General features: G+C 46.1%; 1 long non-coding RNA gene across 1 annotated transcript; it reads left to right on the top strand.

Annotated features, from left to right (window-relative positions):
* The first annotated feature begins 2194 nt into the window (after positions 1-2194).
* LOC115523492 lies at positions 2195-3480 on the top strand. The gene is made up of 2 exons (XR_003971761.1): positions 2195-2847; positions 3230-3480. It is a non-coding gene; the product is annotated as an uncharacterized LOC115523492 (long non-coding RNA).
* Positions 3481-16505: the final 13025 nt, after the last annotated feature.

Here is a 16505-nt window from a genome sequence, read left to right as displayed (position 1 = left end):
TTGGGCTAAATATTCAACCTCCCTAGGCCTGAGTTTAATATCCTGAGGATTTAGAACAGTGCCTGCCTCTGGGGTTATGCTGAGACTCAGTGAGCTGATCCGTGGAAAGCCACTGCTTAATGAGCAATCGCCATGTACCTGACAATGCGTTAGGCAATGTGTATACGTGTATTGTTACCCTGTCCTTCGAAGCTGTCTGAGAGGCCCGCGGGATTATCCCTGTCTCGCAGAGGAGGAAACTGAGGCCCGGAGAACTTAGGTAACTTGCCTAAAGGCACAAGGATAGTGAGTAATGGAGCCAAGATTTGCTCCCTGGTTTCTCTGTGACTTCAAGGTCCTGCTTCTCCTCTTATCCCCTCTCTATACCACATCGATATTGAATTGAGCATCTACTTTGTTCCCGCCTAGGGGTAGGCACTGGGGAATCCAGCAGTGAACATGACAGTGTCAGTCTCTTGCTGACAGTCTTCTGGGTGAGGTGGTCACGAACTAGACGACTTCAAATTATGGGTCCCTGAAATTATGAGTTTTGCAGGGAGAGACAATACGGTAACTGCTCTTTTTAACTGAAGGATCAGGAAAGGACTTCCTGAGAAAATTCTACTTGCCCCGAGACATAAAGAGCGAGTAAGAGCTGGCCAGTAGGAAACTGCACCGTAACAAGTGGGTTGGCTCTTTGGCGGGCTCCAAGAATGGAACGGAAGGTCTGTGCAAGGTTTGAGGTAGGAGGGGGAGAGGTCAGGGGATGCCAGAACATGCAAGGCCTACATGGGTTGAGATTAAAAGTTTGGATATAACTCTAAAGGCATTAAGAAGCCATGGAAGGTCGAAGCAAGGAAAGGCTACATATGACCGTGCTTTGAAAATATCGCCCTGTAGACCTATGCATACTCTGTGACGAAGTATTTCTACTCCTAGGTAGGTACCCACAGAAATGCGCGCTTAGACAAAAAGACACCAAAGACAAAAATATTGACAGGCACACTCTTTGGAATAGCTGCAAATTGTAAACCACTGAAATGCCTCTCAATACTTGGCTGAATAAATACTGATATAGCCAGACAGCGGAATACTATACAGCAATGAAAATGAACACATTAGAATGATAGGTAATGATATGGATGCGTCTGACAAAAGCAGTGACGGGTGAATTAAGGCAGATATAAAATGGTACCTATGGTATTAACCCATGTATATCAAGTTCCAAAGCAGGCAAAGCTAATCCAGGGTGCTAGAAGTCAGTAGAGCGGTGATCCCGGAGGAGCAATGTGGGTGATAGGGAGGGGGCATCCAGGGGCTTCTAGGACACCAGTGGTGCCCTGCTTTTTGAACCAGGTGCTGGTTACAGAGGTGGGTTCAGTTCATCAAGCCTAACACTTATGATTTGCGCGTGACCCTGCAAGTATGTTCCACCCTGGCCAGTATGTGAGCATTGAACTTGGAAAGGGGCAGGTATGGTCTGCGGGAGATGAGGTAGGGCTATCGCAGCAGGATCCAGGTGAGTGATGGTTGGTCTGGAGGGGCGGCAGGGGCGCTGGAGGCCTGAGATCCGGGCGGACACCCACCCTGGAGAAGAGGCCACGGGCCCGGTGATAGTGGGGGAGTGGTGACCTGGGAGCACGTGTGTGGGGGCAGCAAGGCTGACCCTCCAGCTTCTAGCACGAGCACCTGGGTGGCAGGAGGCATCAGACTAAAGGTGGACAAGGTGGGGAAGGAGCAGGTGTGAAGAGAACGGCAGGCTCCGGGGCTTGGTTCTGGACATGGGAGATTTGAGATGCTTCCCAAAGGCGACATCACAGGAACAGATGGATATACGGATGTGCGGTTGAGATTTCATTTGGAAAAAGAAAAGACTTCTGCTGCTTTGGAGAAGGCCCTTGTACAGAGCACGTTCAGTTTCCTTCTCTCATTCCGCTTCATGACAAAAATCCTTTCATTTTTTTTTTTTATTTGAGTAGAGTTGACACATAACGTTACATTAGTTTCCGATGTACAACGTAGTAATTTAACTTCTCTATATGTTATGCTACGCTCCCCATGCTCACCACAAGCACAGCTACCATCTGTCACCGTGCAACGCTGTTACAATATCACTATGTTCCCAATTCTGTGCCTTTTATTCCCCTCAAAGTCTTATGTGTATGGGAGGCGAGGTGGGGTTGGGTGGGGGGATGTTTCTTTATGTAGAAAGTAGAGTTCTATTCATGTGTATGTTGCTACATGAACGCGCCATATTTATCTGTTATAAGAGCAAGCCCTGGGATAGGAACCTGGGCTGACCTCCAGGGGGACTGAGTTCAGAGGTCTAAGACCCAAGTGTCATGGAGAGAGGAACTTTCAGAGAGCCCCGGGCCCCTGGGACAGGCCACAGGTGCAGAAACATGGGCCCTGTTACCCTTTTGATTCAGTCTCTCCCTGCCTCCCTGAAGAACAGGGGTCACACCCTTCCCTTCCTGGAACTTCCAAAGCTCCCCGTTGCCCTCGGGACGGAGCTCTTGGCGTGGGCCACTAGGGCTAGCCAGCAAGAGGCCTCTCATTCCTGCAGCCTCAACTTTCAGTCTTTTTACCAGATTCTCCCATGTTCCAGACACAAGGGACTTTCTTCCCTTCTGCTGAATGCTCTCCGTTCTTTCCTAGTTCCAGGCCTTGGTGCCATCTGCTTCCTCTGCCTGGGAACTTGGTCACTCTCGTTCACCCTTCATTGGGCTTAGCACTGCATAGCCTTCAAGTCTCAGCTTCATCCATTTTTGTCAGGAAGGCTTCCCCATTGTCTGAACAGGATGAACCCCTGACCTGTTCTCCCAAGGCATCCAGTACGGCCGGATGTGACCCGCACTGCCCTTCATGGTAGGTCTCATTCAGTGTCCTGCTGTTGCCACCGGACTGTGAGCTCCAGGGTGGTGGGGACTGTGCCTCGTCCCCTGTACCTGGGAACTGGGCTCAGTGCTCAGCACGGGGACGATTGGCTGATTTGTCCCCCAACCTCCCAGATCAAAGACCGTGACCTGTTCCCTGGCAGGAGATGTCAGACATGTTCTCACAGCTATGTTCTTCCCTTGCCTTCTGGGATAAACCTCAAGACCCAGCCAGTGACCATGAAGCTGGGCATCCTTCATTTATACCCCTAGGCCCAATGAGGCCCAGTGTCCCCCGTGTTGTCTTTGTGTTTACAAAATCCTCTGAAAGTGCTCGTGACCGTGACTGACCCCACATCTACTGTTTTCAATAGAAATCTTGGACACAGTTTATAAGTGGATTGGAGCCCAAACCTGGACCCGTCCCCTTGCCAAAACCGTTGAAGGTCAAACTCACCGGGGCCAACGCAATCTGAAACAATGAAAACCGTGAAGGCGTCCAACAGCAGTGTAGATGGTGACGCTGGAAGAGGCAATGGTCACCGAGCATGAAGGCAGTAAAAAGCTGTGTCACAAAGCCTTAAGAATTCGAATTCCCTTTGCTGTAGCGATCTCACCTCTAGGAGTTCTTTGTAATGAAATAGTGCATGGAACAGAGACGAAATCATGAGGATGTCTACTACAGTGTTGCTCAACACAGTGAAAAACATGGGAATAATCTAGATGGCCAACAACAGGAGATTGGTTAAAAGTAAAAATTCCGACAGCTCTCTGCCACCATGACAAATGATGTTGTATGTGTACGTTACTTACGTGGAATTATGTCCACGACGTGTGTGTGTGTCAAGGGCCGATCGGTGGCAAGAGACAGAAATCCATTTCAAAATGGAAAAAGCAAAGGGAGGACCTATTGGCTTATGGAATCTAAAGGAGACTTGGACAACCAAGGTTCAGGAAGGGCCATGGTGGGACCAGACCTTAAAGACGACTGGAATGTGGGATTCAGACAGCTCTAAGATTTCCTCTCTATCTGCTATCTTTGCCTCTCCCCATGTGCAGACTCCCTTTCTCACTGCAGACCAGATAGTGAGGAAACAAGGTTTAGGCACAGGAAAGACTGCACCCAAATCCAAAAACTTTTAAGCAAGGAATATAGTGGCCACCTGTGGTCAAGGACCCAAACCAGAACCAGTCCAGTTGTGGGCAGGGCAGGTTGGCACTGTGGGTGACCCAGCTGGGTCAAGACCTGCCACTGAACCAGTCAACTAAGACCAAGGGAGGGGTGTCCTTAACCTAACATGAGAGTTCCAGAATTAAACAGGGAAGAAGGGAACTGGCCGATAATCTCAGTTATCCTCTACCTTAGCATTTAAGGAAATAGATAACAAAACAGGAAGCAGAGTGATGTTCCATTTCTGTAAAAATGATGGGGCAGGGGGTTGGTCAACAGGAGAGAGAAGTCCAACAAAGTATTCTGAAGTGTTAAAAGTGATTTTCTCACAGCACCTAGGTGGCTCCGTTGGTTACGCGTCCGACTTTGCCTCAGGTCATGATCTCAAGGCTCGTGGGTTCGAGCCCCGCGTCGGGCTCTGTGCTGACAGCTCAGAGCCTGGAGCCTGCTTCGGATTCTGTGTCTCCCTCTCTCTCTGCCTGTCCCCTGCTCGCGCTCTGATTTTCTGTCTCTCTCTCTCTCTCTCAAAAATAAACATTAAAAAATTTTTTTTTAATTAAAAAAAAATGCTTTTCTTGCAGCCGGGCTGTGTTTTCTACAATGAACACCAATTCTTTGTGAGATTAAAATAATTTTAAGAGAGAAGAGTTAAACGGACTCCCTGGGTGTTCAGCATGTTGACTCATCAACTCAACCTTCCCTGCCTCTCCCTGCCTCTCCCCTTCAGCTAGCCTGCGCTGGATTTGAAACACAAATGATTCTGTGAACTGCCGACCTCATTTGTGTCTCCGGTCACCCATCCATCCAACTCATCGGCATCAACAGGGGTCCAGTAAGTGCCAGGCCACAACACGTGCTGGAAATGCAGTGCCGAGGAAGGGCCCGGCCTGTCCTCCAGGAGCTCCCCGTCTGGCAGCAGAAACAAAAGAGTGCATACCACTTATGCCTTAGGAAGCTCAGCACAGAAGTGTAAGCAGCGTGCCAGGAAAATATAGACCTAAGAACAGCACCTCCTGTTTATGGGGATCTTGAGAGGTGGTTTGAGGCACTTGAGGTCTTGGGGCATATGCAAAGGTACAGGGTTCACCAGCAACTGGCAGGCAGCTGGGTGTGGCAGGAAGTCTGAGGAGGCAGGCAGTGAACTCCATTCACTAAGCACTGAGTGCGTATCTATCACGTGTCGGGCTTTTGGCTATGGGCTTGCCGATGAGATAAGAAAAGCATTTGGGATTCAATTCCAGAGGATCCTGAATGCCGTTCTATCTCTTTTCCAATAAAACAAAGCTGATATTAAAATGTGGGCTTATCACTTCCCCACCAGGAGGGACAAAGATCTCGCCTATCTATCCGTGGGTCCTCTTAAGTATCTTCAGCTTCTGCACCTGCACATTAAGGGAGGGTCTGGGTGTGTGTATGGGGTGGTGGTGAGGGCTTCCCAGTACCCTGCTTCTTGGCTTTGTAATCCCATCCAAGTGCCAGGGATAGCGGAACGCGGTATTCGGGGAATTCCCCCAGGAAATGTTACAGAGGTTGAGCTGTGTTCAGAAGGTCCTCGCTGGGCATTGTATTAGGGGCCTGGAGTCACCATCATGGCACTACTCTCCAAGCTTTGGGTCTCCCAGAGGGGCTCTGGGGAAGGGGGGTCGCTGTCTCTGAAGTGCCTTTCATGCACTAAGCCGAATGACCTTGGCCTGAATCGCTGAGGGTTATGTAAGATTAGGTAGCCACTTAGTCAAAAATAGCTCTCATGCTGACACCAGCCTACAGAACAGCATCCAAGCGAAGGGGACACAGATGGACCAGAGCTGGGCACGCACGGGGAAATTCCCTTCCTGGTCCTCACCACTGGAAAATTGTTTGAGAGTGTCGGATGGAACTTCAGAGCTGCCGACAGGTGATGTCCCATGCTTGTCTATTTGGCTGCAGCAGTGTGGCTGTTATGGGCACAGAGACCTTGGGCACAGAGACCAAGGGACCATAAAGATGGAAACTCAGTACAGACATTTGAATAATTTACGTAAGAGAGTACAGCAGGCAGAAGAAAGAGCACCGGACTAGGAGTCTTCAGATCTGCTAACTGCCAAAGACACTCTAGAGCCGGGCACTTTGATTTATTCAGTCAACAAATACAGAGCAGTCGCTATGTGCCAGAGACTCTGCGAGCATTGGCGACACAGAGGTGGTGACAGAAGCCATCCCTACTCTCACAGAGTTCCAGCTTGTGGTCAATTGTCCTGTCCCCCATCCTACTGAGAACTAACATTTTCTGAGATCTTCCCTGTCCCAGGTGCTTTACAAGACATTGGCATTCACGTGAACAAGACAGACACCGTCCCTGGCTGCATGTAGCTTCTAGCCTAGAGGAAGAAACAGACAACAGACAAACCAGCATCAACGAAACCCAAACAAAGTATCTTTATAATGACAGTTTGGCGGGCCCCTTCGGCGGGCCCCTTCCGCATCTAAGAGGAGGATCTCTCTATTGAACGAATGGGACTGTTCCTATTTTCTTCAAGGTTTCTGCCCAGTGAAGGAGCATGCCAGGGGCCCTTACACTCTCCCTCTGGAAGTTACGCTGGCGGAAAATCATGTGGACCATGTTTGAGGCAGAAACCCTTTCCACTGCTGTTCACAGTGGGTGTTGGTCTGATACTTTTGGAGGACAATTTGGCAACAGTCATCAAAGCTTTAGAAGTATGCCTCTCCTCCGACCTAAGAAGTCCACTTCTGGGAACTTATCCAAAGGAAATAATTGGATAAGTGCACAAAGATGTACATTATAATGAAGCTCACTGCATTCTTATTTATGATAGTTAAAAATTCGAAATAACTATGCGAGACGACATTAAGAGATCATTGCAACAAATTGTAGTATAGCTGTAAAATGTGGTGAAATGATTAGGCGGTCCTCGATACCACAGACACGGAAAGATGGCCATATGTGAAGTTAAAAAAAGTTGTAGGCAGAGAAATTAGACCCCTGTGCACCGTTGGTGGGAATATAAAATGGTATAGCCCCTGTGAAAGACAGTATGGCAGGTCCCTAAAGAATTAAAAATAGAATTATCAGGGGATCTAGCAATCTCGCTTCTACGTATACACCCCCAAAGAATTGTCGACAAGTTCCTGAAGAGACAGTTGTATCTCTGAGTTGATAGCAGACAAAACACGGAAACAACACGTGTCCGTTGGCAGGTAAGTGGAGAAGCAAATGTGGCGTGCGTCTATCCAAGGGAACATTATCTGACCTCAAAAAGGAGGAAAATTCTGACGCGCGGTACAACATGGATAAACCTTGAGGACATTACACTAAATGAAATAAGCCAGTCACTAATAAAAGAAAAATACTGTGTGATTCCACTTACATAAGTCACTCAGTGTAGTTCAGTCATACAGATAGAGAGTAGCATGGCCGTCGCCAGGGGCTGTGGGAAGGGGAGAATGGGGAGTTACCGTCTCATAGGCCTAGAGCTTCGGTTTAACAAGGTGAAAAGAGTTCTGGAGTTTTTAATGCCACTGAAATGGACACTTCAAAATGGTTATCATAGTCAAAAAATGGTTAAGAAGGTAAATTTTAAGCCAATTTTGCAATTCATCGGGAATTGCAAGAAATCCCAAAGAGCCAAAACAATCTTGAAAAAGGAAACTAAGTGTGAACACTCACACTTCCTGAGTTCAAAGCGTGCTCTGCAGCTACAGTAATCAAAATAGCGTGGTATTGCATGAGAACAGTCTTACATATAGGTCAGTGGAATAGAATGGAGAGTCCAGAAATAATTCTACACATCTTTGACAACTGGTTTTCAACAAGGATGCTAAACCCATTCAAGAGGAAAAGAATAATCTCGTTAACAAAGGGTGCTGGGACAACTGGGTATCTGACATGCAAAGAATAAAGTCGGACCTTTAGCTCGTGAAAAATAAACTCAAATGTATAAAAGTCCGGGATATGAGGATCTAAAAGTATAAGAAGAAAACATAAGAGTGAGTCTTTATGACCTGGAGCACAAGTGAGGAAAGAAAAAAAAAAAAAAAGACACAAGTAAACTGGAATTCATAAAAATAAAAATCCTTTATGCATCGAGGGATACAACCAAGAAAGTGAAAGGAAGCCCACAGAATGGAAGAAAACAGTTGCAAATCATATATCTGTTGAGGGTCTGTATTCAGAATATATAAAGAAGTTGTATGAGTAAACCACGAAAAGACCCAACAGCCCAACTTTTTACCTGGGCGCAGGACTTGGATATTTCTCCAAAGAATACATGCAAATGACCAACAAATACATGAAGAGACACTCAATGTCATTAGTCATTAAGGAAATGTAAATCAAAATGGCAATGAGATGCCACTTCATATCCATGAGGATGGCTGTAACACAAACAAACAAGTGGAAAATAACAAGTGTTGGGAAAGATGTGGAGAAACTGGAATTTTCCTACATTGCTGGTAGGAACGTAAAATAATGCAGCTACTGCAGAAAATAGTCTGGTATTTTCTCACTAAGTTAAACATAGAATGACCATTCGACCCAGCAAGTCTACTTTTAAGTATATACCCCAAACTGGGGCGCCTGGGTGGCCCATTCAGTTAAGTGTCCGACTCTTTTTTTTTTTTCAACGTTTATTTATTTTTGGGACAGAGAGAGAGCACGAACGGGGGAGGGGCAGAGAGAGAGGGAGACACAGAATCGGAAACAGGCTCCAGGCTCTGAGCCATCAGCTCAGAGCCTGACGCGGGGCTCGAACTCCCGGACCGCGAGATCGTGACCTGGCTGAAGTCGGACGCTTAACCGACTGCGCCACCCAGGCGCCCCAAGTGTCCGACTCTTGATCTCAGCTCGGGTTTTGATCTCAGGGTCGTGAGTTCAAGCCCTGTGTTGGGCTCGGCACTGGATGTGAAGCCTCCTTAAAAAAAAAAAAAGTATACACCCCAAAGAATTGAAAACAAGTGTTCAAACAAAAGCTTATATGTGTGTGTTCACAGCAGCCAAAAGGAAGAAATAACCCAAAGGTCCCTCCACTGGCGAATAGATAAACAAAGTATGATATACCCTTCAATGGAATATTATTTGGCTATAAAAGGGAATGAAGTTGCTGATAAAGGTCACAACACGGATGGACCTTGAGGACATTATGCTCAGTGAAAGAAGCGACACACAAAAGACCGCATATTACATGACTCCGTTTCATAGGAAATATCTAGAGTAGGCAAATCCGTAGAGACAGAAAGCAGATGAAGGGTTCCTCGGGGCTGGGAGAGGGGAAAAGGGATGACCGCTTGATGGGTACAGGGTGTCCTTTTGGGGCAATGAAAACGTTCTGGAACTAGGTAGTGGTCGTGGTTGAACAACACTGTGAATGTAGTGTCACTGAATTGTACACTCGAAAATGGTGAAAATGGTGAAAAAAATACATACATTCCTAAAAAATAACTGGAAAGAGAGACACTAAAATGTTCACAGTGATTATTTCTGGGTAGTGGTAGGATTGACTTTTTTTTTTTTTTTTTTTGGTACTTTCTGATCATTTTACAATTAAGCATGTTTTATATTAGTAATCAGAGTAGATAAAAGCCACGATGAGCTGTTTTCATTTTAGAAAGCAGGAAGAAAAGGAAAGAAAGAAGGGGGGGCAGTGGAGGGGAAGGAAGGAAAGAAGGAAGGAAGGAAGGGAGGGAGGGAGAGAGGGGAGGGAAGCGCGAGAGGGAAGGAGGGAAGGAAGGCAGGGAGGGAGGGAGTCAAGGGAGCTCTGAACCACCCCACTCCCTGTCTCTCTCATCTGCTTGGGGCTGCAGGCCTGAGTAGAGGGGCTGAGAGCTGTCAGGGTTTCTGGTTAGACACCAAGAAGGACCCTTTAGGTCAATAGGGGTGAGGTCACAGCCAACCGACTCTTTACATGTGCTGTGGAAAGATCCTCCAACTGTACTGTGTAAAAGGCAAGGTGTAGAACACAGTACTTCGATTACTGTAAACGCGCGCACACACACACACACCACTAAAAAATGTAAACACATACATTTGCAAATGCAAAGATACTCTCTGCCAACATGAATAAAAAACAGTAAAAACCCCTTTTCCCCAGAGAGGGGAACTGGGTGGCTAGGAGGCGGGAGAGGGAGGGAAGGGAGCTGATTTTCACTCTGGACCTTTTGAGTTATATCATTTTCAAAGATATATACTTTTTTCTTGAGTATTTGCTTTGCATCCTAAAAAACAAAGTTTCCCAAACATTAGATGAAAGATATTCAGGTAAAAAAAATATACTGTTTCTGCCCTATTTTGTGTTTACCAAAGTAACAGTAGACATTACTTAGCATCAATAAAGTAGGTGTTCCTCAAACATTGAAAAAACACAGGAAAGTTTAAAGGAAACACAGAACACTCCTCCTAGCTTACTTTCAAAGGGAAAGCTTATTTAATAATAAAATGCATTTGAAAATAAAAGAAATGTATCAGAAAAATGGTCATTTTTTTTTTACTTCTCTTTTTTGTCTGCATTTTCTATAATGATATCTATTATTTTATTTTGGAAAAAGTCTGTAATTAACCAAGTTCTTAAACATAAAGGCACTGGCTTTAGGCGGCTGGTAAAGCATGTGCTGGCCTGACCTTGACCTCTGAGCAGCCCCAGACCATTCCCTTCGGCCCTGTTCACTGTAGCCTCCTTGGCCCAAACCCTGGGCCCTGTCTCTCCAGCTGCCCTCGGATGGCCTGCCCTGCCTGCCAAGGCGTTCATTCTGTCCCCATCGGAAGCCTCCTTAGCCCTCACGACTCCCTGGTGGAACCAGTGCTTGGCAGAGGGCAGGGGCTTCCGGATTCCTCTCTAGGAGCGGCGTGGGGGCTGTTTCGAAAGGTATTTGTCCAACAAACGCAGTATTTCCACCTTGATAGTATGTTATAGACAAAGTTTTCAAAATAAATTTTTATTCTTCTTTTACATTAGGTTGAGCAAGAATTATCCATTCGTAAAAAGTGGGTGTGCATGTGTTGGGAGAAAACTGATGGAGAGAAATGGGCCTGCCCTGGGGCCATCTTCCCTGGCCCCCTTGGTGTGGCCACAGCGGGGAGAGCTTGCTGTCTGCATGCTGTGCAGAAGACAGAGGTAAGCCTAGATGCCTCCAGCTTCCTTGTGCCCCGGCGTGTCATTGAAAAACCTTCCTGGGCTGTCCCCCATGGTCTGGGACCAACATTTGGAAGTTTTCTCCCGGGATGTGTTTTCTGAGCCTCCCCCCTACTTGGCTTCTCTGCTCTGCTGTCCTTTGCATACTTTTGAGGTAATGCTAGGTCAGACCAAAGAGGGCCAGTCAGAAACTTCCCGGGTTCTCTAGTGGCTACTCTGGCAAGGTCCTTTTACCCCGGATAATTCCTCTGTTGCTTAAAATACTTCCATTTGAGAACCATCCTTTTGCAGTATTAATTCTAAATTCCTATTTAAGAACAAACAAAAGTTCATGTCTCCCCTGAATTGCAAAAATATGTAATTGTGTAAAATAGGGAAAAGTAGACTCTTCCCCACCAAAAGTCACAAAATATTCACACACCGAGTGAGTACCTAAAGAGGATACTATAGGTATTATAGCATAGAAATACTATAATATTTTTTTTGAGGTCTTTAAAAGTAAATCTCTGAGGAGCGCCTGGGTGGCTCAGTCGGCTAAGCGTCTGACTCTTGCCTTTAGCTCAAGTCACGATCTCACGGTTCGTGAGTTCCAGCCCTACATCAGGCTCCCTACTGACAGTGTGGAGCCTGCTTGGGATTCTCTTTCTCTCTGCCCCTCCCCTGTTTGCTCTCTCTCTCTCAAAATAAATAAATAAACTTCAAAATAAATAAATAAATCTCTGAGTCATCATTATTATTATCATTGCTTTATATAATTGTGATCATTCCATATATGAATTTTGATCCTTTTTAATAAAAACCATTTCAACAGAAGCATTTTTGTTGTTGTTGCTGGAAATCCTGGCTCTGTTGTGCTATTAATGATTTTATCTTGGACATCTTCTTTAATCTCTCTGTGCCCCAGTTTCCTTACCTGCAAAATGGGGATAATACCAGTATTTACCTTCCAGGGTTCCTGCAAGGATTCAGTGAGACAATGCAGGGAAAATGCTTCGCCAACAGTGAAATGCGATTAAATGTTAGCCATTCATCCATTGCTAAGCATAGGCATGGTTGATTTCATTTTTCAGCTGTCATGAATAATACTACGATGAACACCTCTCTGTGTGGAGCCTTGTCCATATTGAGGATTAATTCCCTAGGAGCGATTCCTGGAAATGGAATTGCTGGACCAAAGGGTTAAGACCTTTCTAAAGTTCCTGATACAGATCGTTACTGCCACCCCTACCAGGAACGAAAAAATCCTGGCTTGATTTACTATTTATTTACTTATTTGTTTGTTTACTTATGCATTTATTTCCAGCTTTCTTGAAATACAGTTGACATATAACATTGTGTAAGCTTAAGGTGTACAATGTCATGATTTGATAACGTATAGATTACAGAATATTTTCCACAGTAAGGTTAGTTAGCACATCCTTTACCTCACATAATTACCGTTTTGTCGTTGTGAAGAATCCTGGTTTTAGGTATGAATCTGTCCTCTGCAGGACAGGACACGGGGGTCCCTTCCCCTACCCCAGCACCCCCAACTTTAGTGGGTGTGATTTTAGAAGCCTTCTCTCTCTGGGGCACCTGGGTGGCTCAGTCAGTTGAGTGTCAGACTTGGGCTTAGGTCATGATCTCATGCTTCATGAGTTCAAGACCCACATGGGGCTTCCTGCTGTCATCATAGAGCTGGTTTCAGATCCTCTGCCCCACCCCTCTCTACTCCTCCCCCTGTTTGCGCTCTCTCAAAAATAAAACATTAAAAAACAAACAAACAAGAAGCCTTCTCTCTCTGAACAAGCCCCAAGCCTGCCTCCAAGTCTGATAAGACATCTCGGCATCATGCAGGGACCTGGTAGAGTAACTCTCAGTTGTACTCTTTGTGAGACAGGGGCAAGGATCTTGCCCAAGGCGTGGTGAGGAATAATCAATGGCTAATGGCTGGAGTGGACTTTTGTCCTCCTGGTCATAAAAGACCTTTGGTTTGCTTGGCCACTTTTGAGTTTCTCAGGAAAAGTGATAACACTAGGCCAAAGTTCGTGCCAATTGGTCAGACTGCCTCCCTCCAGTACCCATGAAGCTAGGGAGAGAAAGGGAGGATCATGGTCCCACATGAGCTGGGCCAGGTTCACTGGGGCTGGGGTCATCGGGGTAAGAGACACTTCCCCTTTGATCCTCCCACACATCACACCACAGGAAATATTCCTGTGCTTTGTCAGTCTACCACTGACCCCTGACACGTCTGAAGGAAGAAGGTTGGATACACAGTAGACAGAGGAGTTAGAATGAAGTGAGGCTCAGCCCTGATTTGAGGGACTGATCAAAGCCAGGCTTGTCCCTCCTTCCATCACCACCCAGCCACTCACCAATACTCCCCAGAATTTGATTTGACTAAATCAAAATCCCCTGTACCTATGTAGGGGTAGCTGGAAAGCCAGACCACAGGGAGGACAGAACTATCAGGTGGGACGTTTGAGCCTGGTGGATGACATAACTTTCCCTTACACGGCCCACAGAATCTTCAGGAAACCTATAGTGCCTGCCAGTGCTTTGGGGATTGGATGTGTTTTTGAAGGGTGAAATGAAATACAGAGACTAGCCTCAATCGGAGAATGCCCATGGGTATCCAATCACATGTAGAAGAAAATTTAATGACATGGAAAACTGTTCACAACATGTTGTTAAAGAAAATAATTGGGTGCAGGAGGAAATGAGCAATTGCAATACCATTTTGGTCAAGACAGAAAAGCATTTGTTCTGTTGAAATGTGAGATTAAAGGATATATCTACATAAACATAGACATAGGCATAGAGATATAGATGATATAGATATAGATATAGATATAGATATAGATATAGATATAGATATAGATAGATACATACGCCTGGGTGGCTCAGTCAGTTAAGCATCTGACTCTTGATCTCAGCTCAGGTAATGATCTTGGGGTTCATGAGGTCAGCCTCACATTGGGCTCTATGCTGACCGTACAGAGCCTACTTGGGATTCTCTCTCTCCCTCTCTCTGTGCCCCTCCCCCACTCATGCTCTCTCTGTTTCCTTGTCTCTTTCTCAAAATAAGTAAACTTCAAAACAAGCAATATATATTTAATTATTCGTGCTTTATATTTTCTTTAATGAACACGTATCGCTTATGAAGTTGGAAATAATCTGAAATGTTTGATAAGATGAGCTGTTCTTACTGTGCTGGATTAGTTGGCAAAGAAATGAAGTAACATCGTCAAGGTCAAGCCAAGACTGAGGGGCCCATTGATTCATGGCCAATTTAGCGACCTTTCCATTTGACTGGAAGGAAACACCTCCCCAGTAGTGTATTGAGCGCTCCGGACACACGGCATCGGAAAGATCTGATAGACTGGACCATTCTGTCTCCCACTCACTTCCTTTTACTGGATTCCAGGGAATGAGCATTGTCTGGAGAGTGTCAGTGGCTATAAGTGCATTCTTTCTCCCATTTCTAAGTACACTCACCAGCTTTTCTTCTGCACTTCCGGTCAGTAACATGACCCTCGAGCTCTTCTGGGCAGAGAATCATGTCAGCAGGATGGGCTGGGAAGCCTCCTGCAGATTGAGCCAGTTTTAATCTGTGACTCATATCCACACATAATAATTTTCTACAAAGGTGTCTGTTGAGTGAGAGGGACACACGGAGAGACAGAGACAGAGGGGCAGCCAGGCAATGTGCCTAGACTTACACCCCTGGATGTGAAAGGACCCTTCCAGATCACCTGCCTCATCGCCGCATGATCTGGGAAAGGGAGGCCTGGGTTGCACAGGCCAGCAGTACAGCCAGGCCACAGCCAGCTGGGTTTGCTTCCTGATCATCTCTCCATGACATCCTGCTCCCCGGCCCAGCCCACAGGGATACCCTAACTCCTGCCTGGCTGATCTTCCTTTCACCTACAGCTGTGTCACTGGGGGTCCTATGAACCATGTTGAGGGGCTTGGACATTAATCTGGGTCCATGAAACAGCATGGGAGAATGTTTAGTCGGGAGAGTAGTGGGGTCAGATCTGGATTTCAGGAGGCCGCTGAAACCCCCCGACTGCTGTGGCCAGACTGGGCCCACAGAGTGGGTCCACGGAAATTAGAGCGGGCTCAGGGAGACGAGTCAGGAGGCTGCTGTGATTGTCTGGGTGGGAGGCAGGGTCAGCCTGGGCCAAGGCTGAGGCAATGGAGACGAAGAAGGGTGGGTGGTCTCCCTGACTTCTTGAAGCCCTCGTTGATCTCCTTCCGCATTTGCAGTCAGTATCAGCCAATTTAATACTCAGTTACGGCCTTACATTTGTTAGGGCTCTTCTAGCTGTGATTGCACGGAATCCTGACTCGAACCAGCTCAGGCTCAGCACGGTTGAGCCGTGTAGGGCACATGGGAGGTGTTCAGTAAATGATGAATGAATGAGCGAATGAATGAATGCCTCTTGACTCCTGGACCATTGTTCTTTCTACTACGCATTAGGCAATACTGACCTTAAGCCTAAATTTTATAACCCTAAGTACTCCAAGGCCGTCTATCTGGGCTTGCACCCAACTCAGGAATCCTGTCCACTACATGCCTGACAGATATCCATTTGGCCTATCTTTGGAATCCTCCAGGGTCAGGACACTCACTACCTCAAAAAGCAATCCATGTTAACAAACAACGAAAGAGATATGTAGTTTAAAAATCAGCTATATTGAAGTGTAATTTATATAAAATAAAGTGCACCAACTTAAGTATAACATTCAATCAGTTTGGCAAACAGACACAGTTATGTAACCACCACAATGCAGTCTAGAAAATTTCTATCATGCCAAAAAGTTTGCTTGTCTTAATAACACTTTCTTTTCTCTAGTTTACTTTAATAGGGGTGCCTGGGGTGGCTCAGTCGGTTGAGTGTCCGGCTTCAGCTCGGGTCACGATCTCACAGTTTGTGGGTTCGAGCCCCGCATTGGGCTCTGGGCTGACAGCTCAGAGGCTGGAGCCTGCTTCAAGTTCTGTGTCTCCCTCTCTCTCTGCTCCTCCCGGCTCATGCTCTCTCTCTCTCTCTCTCTCTCTCTCTCTCTCTCCTTCAAAAATAAAAACATTGAAAAAAATTGTAAACAAAAGAATAGTAGACAATACCTGTAACATACAAAAAATGCGTCAATTGACTATTCGTGTTATCAGTAGGGCTTGTGATCAACGGAAGATTATTAGTGGTTAAATTTCAGGGGAGTCAAAAGTGATATGTGGATTTTCAACTACATAAAGAATTGGTGCCCCTTACCCCTGCCTTGTTCAAGCATCAACTGTATACACTCTCCAGTCATTTGAATCTGGCATATGTCACTTAGAATAATGCATTTAAGATTCATCTATGCTGTTGCCTG

Source organism: Lynx canadensis, chromosome A1 (genome assembly GCF_007474595.2).
Source record: "Lynx canadensis isolate LIC74 chromosome A1, mLynCan4.pri.v2, whole genome shotgun sequence".
Lineage (NCBI taxonomy): Eukaryota > Metazoa > Chordata > Mammalia > Carnivora > Felidae > Lynx > Lynx canadensis.
Note: the sequence above shows the minus strand (reverse complement) of the source record. Positions and strands in the feature narration are given on the sequence as shown.